Consider the following 7735-nt stretch of genomic DNA (forward strand, 5'->3'; position numbering starts at 1 on the left):
TAGGTCCCTTCCCCAAAGGTTTGTGGGGAGTCCAGCCACTACGTAAGGCTGAAAATAACCACTGTGTCCTTCCTCATCTCTCCATTTTAGAAAGGAGGCACTTTTTTCTGGTCTCGTCTGCCCAATCCCCTGTAATACAGCTGAGGGATCTTGGAGAGGCCAAGCAGATGGCCATTGTTTCTTAGAGATAACAGAGACATCAGCTCCTGAATCTAATATCCCCTTGAAGATTTTATCCTGTATTTTAATGGTTAACTGTGATCGGGAGTCCAAGTGTGCTACCCAAAAGGTTTGAGGGGAGCCGGTGGAACCAAAACTGCCATTACCCCGGGCTGCCTGTAGGGCGCGGCTGGGTAGAGATGCCGCCGACAGCAGCAATAATTGTGCTATGCGTTCTCTGGGAGGAATAATAACGATCCCTTGGGTAGCCTCGGCAACAATTTTTAACTCCCCGTGGTAATCACCATCAACCACACCTGTAAGAATTCTGAGCCCTTTATGCAGAGTGCTGCCTCTTCCCAGTATCAGTCCCACAATTCCCTCTGGCAAAAGGCCAAAGGCTCCAGTCAGCAGGGTCTGGGGACCCATCTGCGGAGTTAGTACTGCTCAGGAGGTGGAACTGAGGTCCAATCCTGCACTTCCCGGTGTTCCCCTGGGGAGTTCCCGGATAGAAAGGGGTTGGTCAGGGGGAGGCGGCGGAGACGCCCACTCCCCGCGGCACTGTTTCGTCCCTGCACTGCCCCGTACACTTTGGCTTCCGGGGCCCGGGGCTGGCCCCTGCTCTCGTTTCCCGACGGTATTGGGTTACCCTGGATGTCAAATTTTGACCTGCACTCACTACTCCAATGATTTCCTTTATGACATCGAGGACAAATTCCAAGCATCCCTCTGCCAGCACCCTCACTCCTTTCCAGGCAGTTTCTCCTTATAAGTCCCTCTTTCCCACACTTAAAACACCCCTTAGAGCGGGTTCCCCTGTTATCAGATTTTTGCATTCCAGTCTTAAGGGCAGCAGCCAAAACCTGACCAGTAATATGAGGCCCATCTATATCTTTGCATGCTCGAATCATGTCATCTATACTTTTGGCCCGGGAGGACTTAATAGCATTTTGGCAGTAAGTGTTAGCGTTTTCATATGCCAGTTGTCTAATAAGTGGCATAGCCTGTTCCAGATTAGGGAATATTTTTCCAGCCGCCTGCATTAGGCAGGCTATAAAGTCCGAATAAGGTTCAGAGGGCCCTTGAGAGATCTTGGAAATTTTTGCTTCAGTCTTAGAAACGGGCAAGGCTTTCCAGGCATGGACCGCAGCTGAGGCTATCTGAGCGTAGACCCCCAGGATCATAATTAATTTGCTGATTTATGACAGCATATTGTCCTGAGCCTGTTAACATTTCAAGGTTACGCCGTGGGAAGCCGGCGTCCTGATTGACTTGGGCTAGCTCGCGACACCTCTCTTGATTTTCACTTTTCCACAACAAAAAATCCCCTCCGGACAACACAGCCCTGCGAAGCTGTTGCCAAACTAAATCCCAATCCTTGTTATTGAGAAAGCCTCCTGTCAGAAACCAAGGACAAGCCTGGGCTATAACTTCAAAGAATTCGGTTGCAGTCTTAGTTTTTATTCCTGTTCCTTGTGTATTTAACAGCTCTTTTAGTTCGTTGGCCAGACGAACCTTCGCTGTTGAGTTACCCATGGTACGTACCCTGTCTCTTTAAATTACCTTTAAACCAATCCTCCCCCTTCTACCTTTAGAAGGTGAGCCCCGTACACTTACCCCTACTTTCCGGATCTCGGTGGGAGCCTCCAGATGCCGCGTCCGGCTAACGGAGCCGAGTCCAGCGGCGAGGGACGGCGGGGTTAAAAATACACAGGACACCAAGGTTCTTCATCCAGGAGGGAGCATGTGCGCGCTTTATTGCCAGATTTGTTCCCCTTATATATCTTCTTAACAGCTGCGGGAAATTACTCAAAAGTGAGGAGGGAAGAGTAATAACTGCGTCCTTGGGTTACCATCACATCACCGTCCCCTATCAGGAGGCTCGAACAGGTCAAGATGTTCCCTGGGCCTACTACCAGCAGAAAACTTCAAGCATTTGTTTTTAGAAAGCATGGTATTTAAAAACCTGAAAATTAATCTCTGTTTGAAGGATTTTGCATCCTTTTTTCCTTTGTGGCATTTGAATCTTGGATCTTTTTTTCCTCTCAATTATTTTTATATATATTTTTTTCTTTCTAATTTTGGTTATGTATATTATTATTATTATTTTAATATTTATTTTTTCATTTTGGGTGGACACAACATCTTTATTTTTAATTTTTTTTTTATGTGGAGCTGAGGATTGAACCCAGCACCTCATGCGTGCCAGGCGAGCGTGCTACCACTTGAGCCATATCCCCATCCCTGTATTTTATTATTATTATGTTTTTCTTTTGCTTTGTTTTTCTTTTTCCCATGCTGTGGTTGGAACCCAGGGTCTGTCCCACCCCTGAGCTATGTCCCCAGCTCTTGATCTGGGTTCTGGTTTGTTTGTTGGGCCACCCCAGCACAAAGCACTTTGTCTAGGTTCCAAACGTCTGAGAAATAAACCCAAGGAGCAGGGTGAGGTTCTGGATCTTCCTTCTTCCTGCCCTTGGCTAAGTTAGGAGACATGTGTGGGTGGTGAGAGTCAGAGTTGTGGGATCTTGGCTCCTGTGTAGAGAGAGACTTTCATCCCATCTATCAACTCGTGGAGTAAATTGACATCTTTACTATCTATTGGTTTAAAACAAATTTTTAATTTGTCTTAAAGAACACACTTTCATGGTGTCTGTGAAAACATGCTGGAAAAGACTATTGCTGAATCCTAAATCATGAAGCTCTCAGGCCTTTCCTTTCCTGACTTGTCCACACCAGCACCATCATCTTTCTTGAGAGTGTCCTGTGTGTCACAGAGGATCCATGTGTGGTGGTCAGGCCAGCTTTTCCATAGTATTACTCAGTTTCATCTCAAACTTTAATGAGATCTTTCTTTGCACGGAGGCCTGCCTCCATCCTGAGCATATGGACTTGAATAATTTTGGACCTTGCTGTGAGGTTAACATACCTTGTCTTTCTGATATATTGCCTGTAAGGTTTGTTCACATTGTCCCCACTCCCCCTCCTTAAGTATTGTAAAACTAGAAAACTTCTCTATGGCAATATGTGTTTGATTCATGGACTTACACTTTGATCATCTCATTTAAACCACACGCAGCATGGTTGCTGAGGAGTACACTCCTGCCTTGCGGGAGATATATCTCAGAGGAACAGGAGAAGAATTCATAGTACTAAGGTCTTTTTAGTACGTTCTTTTTTTTTAAAATATTTTATTTTTTAATTGGACACAATATCTTTATTTTAATTATTTATTATTATGTGGTGCTGAGGATCGAACCCAGGGCCTCGCACGTGCTACGCGAGTGCTCTACCACTGAGCCACAACCCCAGCCCCTTTTTAGTACATTCTTTAAGGGTGGTCAGGGGCCTAATGTCAAGTGTTGTCTAGAATCAATAGTAAATATTTTTGCAGCTTTGAACATTATCAAGAAGGTGCTTAAAGGGATGGGGGCTAGGCTTATCCTTGGGATAGAGTCTTGAGCTGTTAGAAACTATGTTAGGGGCTGGGGATGTGGCTCAAGCAGTAGCACGCTCACCTGGCATGCGCGGGGCACTGGGTTTGATCCTCAGCACCACATACAAATAAAATAAAGATGTTGTGTCCACTGAAAACTGAAAAATAAATATTAAAAAATTCTCTCTCTCTTTAAAAAAAAAGAAACTATGTTACTGTTTAAGTTGTTTGAGGTGGGGACATAGATGGACAAAATTGTTTGTGCTGAGGGTCTGTAGTTTTCATAGAACAAGTTTTAACTCAGGAATTTGGCTATAGTTCTGTCGGGGAGAGAACCTTTATCAGTTCCTATGTAGCAAGTGGGATCATACTTTATTTTTGACCTTCATAACAAGAAAGGTCTTATTTAAATGCTGCTTTTCTTTTTTGTTTTGGTACTGAGGATTGAACTCAGAGGTACTCGACCACTGAGCCAAATCCCCAATCCTATTTTGTATTTTATTTAGAGACAGGGTCTCACTGAGTTGTTTAGTGCCTTGCTTTTTGCTAAGGTTGGCTTTGATCTCATGATCCTCCTATCTCAGCCTCCTGAGCCCCTGGGATTACAGTTGTGCGCTACCGCGCCTGGCTCAATGCTGCTTTTCTTGATGTCTAGAGGGCAGGTGTATGTGATACCCAGAGCTGTGGCAATTACCTTGAGATCATGAGAGAACAAACCAAAAAGTGTATTGAATAGCCAATTACATCAGGGATGGTAATATGGAAAGCTAGAAAAAAGGTTGAACTTTAAAGACATCACCAAGTCTCAATCTGTTAAATACAGTAATTAAGTGGGCCAACCAACTAACAAAGAAAAGAAATGAAAGACCATTAGATTGAAATAGTTCTAATGCCCTAGATTCCTATATAAATCCAAATCTGACTGAGATGTAAAAGAACATGAGGACTGGACATTGGCTAGTGGTTAATAAGAGCATGTGCAAGCCCCTGGGGAGATTAACAGCAAAACATGTGCATGGGCGCCACACACACACACACACACACACACACATACACACTTCAAAAGAAAATGAAACTCAGGCTAGCCAATGACAGGTGGTCAACTGGGCTTTAGTTGTATTTCCCTGAACTTCCCATGGAAACAGTTCAAATAAGGCTTTTTTTGTGGTTAAAATTCAATTTTGTTGCTTTGCTTTTGAGAAACTGATGTGACTCCATTTTTGAAAATAAATAAGTAACAGCAGCTTCTACCTCAAGGCCTGTCTTAGGAAGGGGGCATGACCCTTGTCCTTAGAAAAACCCACAGAGCCTTTCTAGGCAGATACCCACCCTGCTGAGTTGTTTGTCTGTAAATAACAGGAGAGATATGCAGCACCAGGTGTTCCTGACTCAGTTAGACTAGGTGAAGACCCATAGCAACCCACCTGGCAACCACCAATCAGCATGAGACAGGGAAAATACTGGGGATGCCAGATGACCCCCTCAGTAGTTTATGGTGGTTAATAACATGTTGGGAAACCATGTAGTTTAGCACGTACACCCCTCATGGCCTAAACCAATCAGTTCAAAGGAATCCCCCTCTTGTACTAACCATCACCCCTACCCAACTTGTTCCCACCAGTGAATGTGTTAATCAACATTAAGAGTTGTTGTTTGATTTTCCTGCGTTATGGAATGATTTGCTGTGTGATATTGTGACGCATAGAGTATTCCACCCAAAACCTATAAAATCTCACTGGACAGAAGACCAGGACTCACTCCTCGGGACAACTGCATCGGAAATAGTTGTGACTCCAGGCTCAAGCTTGCAATAAAGACTCTTGTATGATTGCATCAGATTCGGCTCCTGGAGGTCTATTGGGGCCCCACGAATCTGGCATTACATTTTCACGTTCACCCTATAAAAGCTGCCTCCTGGTACTCTTTCCAAGTGGAGATCAAAAGGAATTCCAGTTGCATCCTGCCCCACTCATGAATCTCTGCTCAAATAAAGTTAGTTCCTTAAAAACTTTATCAGTTTATTTTAACAGTTCCATGCTTGGAAACATCTATTTCTAGCCCACACATCTTCTTTTTTAAAACGTTTTAAGTTTATAATTGTTTAATGTAGAGTAAAATTGCAAGTGTAATACAGAGAATTAAAGTATACCTCTAACTAGGTTTCTTCTATTAACATCTTACCACTATTGTTACTGGTAATCCAGTTTTATTCCTCTGTTATGTGTTCCCACCAGAGAAGACTGAAGGCAAGACTTGAAAAGTAGCAAAATTAGCTGGGTACTCAGGAGGCTGAATGAGGCAGGAGGATCGCAATTCAAAGCCAGAGTCAGCAACTTAGTGGGATACTGTCACAAAACAAAAAGTGGAAAGGGCTGGGGATATATAGCTCAGTGGTAAAGTACCCCTGGGTTCTAACGCCAGTACAAAAAAAAAAAAAAAAGCAAAAGTATAGCAAAGTTTATTAAAAAAGTTAAGAATATACTCTCAGAGCAGAGTATGTTGGCTCAGAGAGGAGATCCACCCTGGATTTCAGTCAGGAGACACAGAGCATATAGAGTAAATAAGCACAACAGTTTTATCTTACAATACAAAAGTACGGTCCAGAGAACATGGAGTGATTGATCTGTCTCAAGAGAGCAGGAAGCCCTGGATTTGGGTTGTCTGTTTTCCTGTTCAATCTGGTTTGAGTTTGGTTCCCCCCCTGTCCCTATGCCACATCATTGGCAAGTGATTGACAGGCAAGGAGCTCATATGCTGCCCCAGGAAACTCTGTAACTGAGCAAAGGTTGGTCTCTGTCCCTAGTGCCAATCAATGTCAATTTAATAATGAGGTTATGGTTTTGAGAAAAAGGTAAATGTTTATTGCTTTACTAGCAAAGGAGAAACACAGGGGACTATCCCAAAGGCTGTGACTCTCCAGATCAGGAGGGACAGGGAGTTAGTTTTAAAGGAAATTCAAGGGTTACTTTCCAGGTGTGTTCTGGTAAGGAGTCCCAGGGTGCCCTGATGGGTGTTAGGATTAATTTGTTAATTTAGGAGATATTCATTTTCCAGATCCTCAGCAGGCATCTCCTTCCTGAAATGGGTATGTTCAAGGGCAACACAACTAGCAGAAGAAAATATAATCCTGTCCCCCTAATCTTGTTAGGGAGGGGAAGAGGGGAGAAGAGAGAAAAAACATTTTTTTTTTTAAATAAGCCTTAGAGCAATGAGGGCTATATTCAGAAGGTGAAGGGACCACTGTTACAAAGTCCACCTGAGCCTCCACCTCAAACAACTTAAACACTAACAAAGTTTCTAACAGCTCAAGGCTCTGTCCCAGGGAGGAGCCGAGTTCCCCACCCCACCTTTAAGCACCTTCCTGAAATGTTCAAGTGCAAAAAAACCATTTATTCTAGACAAAATTTGACATTAGGTCCGGGAGCACACTTCCTTCAAAAATGTACTAAAAAGAGCTTTGTGTTATGAATTCTCCCCCTGTTCTACTGAAATGTATATCCCTTAAATCAGGAGTGTACCCCCTCAGCAACCTTGCTGCATGTGGTAAAATGAGATGTACAAAGTATAAATTCCTGAATCAAACACTGTGATACTGATAAGAGTCTTGGAGATCAGGAACTGGTAGCCACACCCCTACCTCCACCCCGACTGTTGCAGATTAAACACCCAAGAAACCACAGGCAGAAAGCAAGTTTTATTTAAGAGAGGGACAAAGGTAGCAGACTTCGGAGGAGAAAATGGGGCCCAAAGCTGGGTGCCAGTGGGAGTGGATGTATCTTGCTCTTTTATAGACCCCCAGAATTCCACCACCTTCTCTTCTCCATATAAGCACCTAAGGGCAGGAAGGAGCAGCACAGAAGGTAATGCCTTGTGTTGGGAAGTGCTGTCCAGGAGGTTAGCTGTTAGAAACCCAGTGATAACCAGTCTTCATCTCCTCAACCCCCATCATTCATTATCTACACTGACTGCCAGGCTTTTGGCCCCCTGCCTCGGCTTGTTGAGGAATGTGACATTTCCTGACCCCTCAGAATAGGCAAGCCTGCAGGTAGATTGTTTTTTGGCAAAGTAGGCTCATTTTATATTCTCTTAACCCTTTGTTCCCACCATCCTATTTGTCCTATTTGTCAATTTTCCATGTTACAT

The sequence above is a fragment of the Marmota flaviventris genome, chromosome 8 (genome assembly GCF_047511675.1).
Source record: "Marmota flaviventris isolate mMarFla1 chromosome 8, mMarFla1.hap1, whole genome shotgun sequence".
NCBI classification, from domain to species: Eukaryota; Metazoa; Chordata; class Mammalia; order Rodentia; family Sciuridae; genus Marmota; species Marmota flaviventris.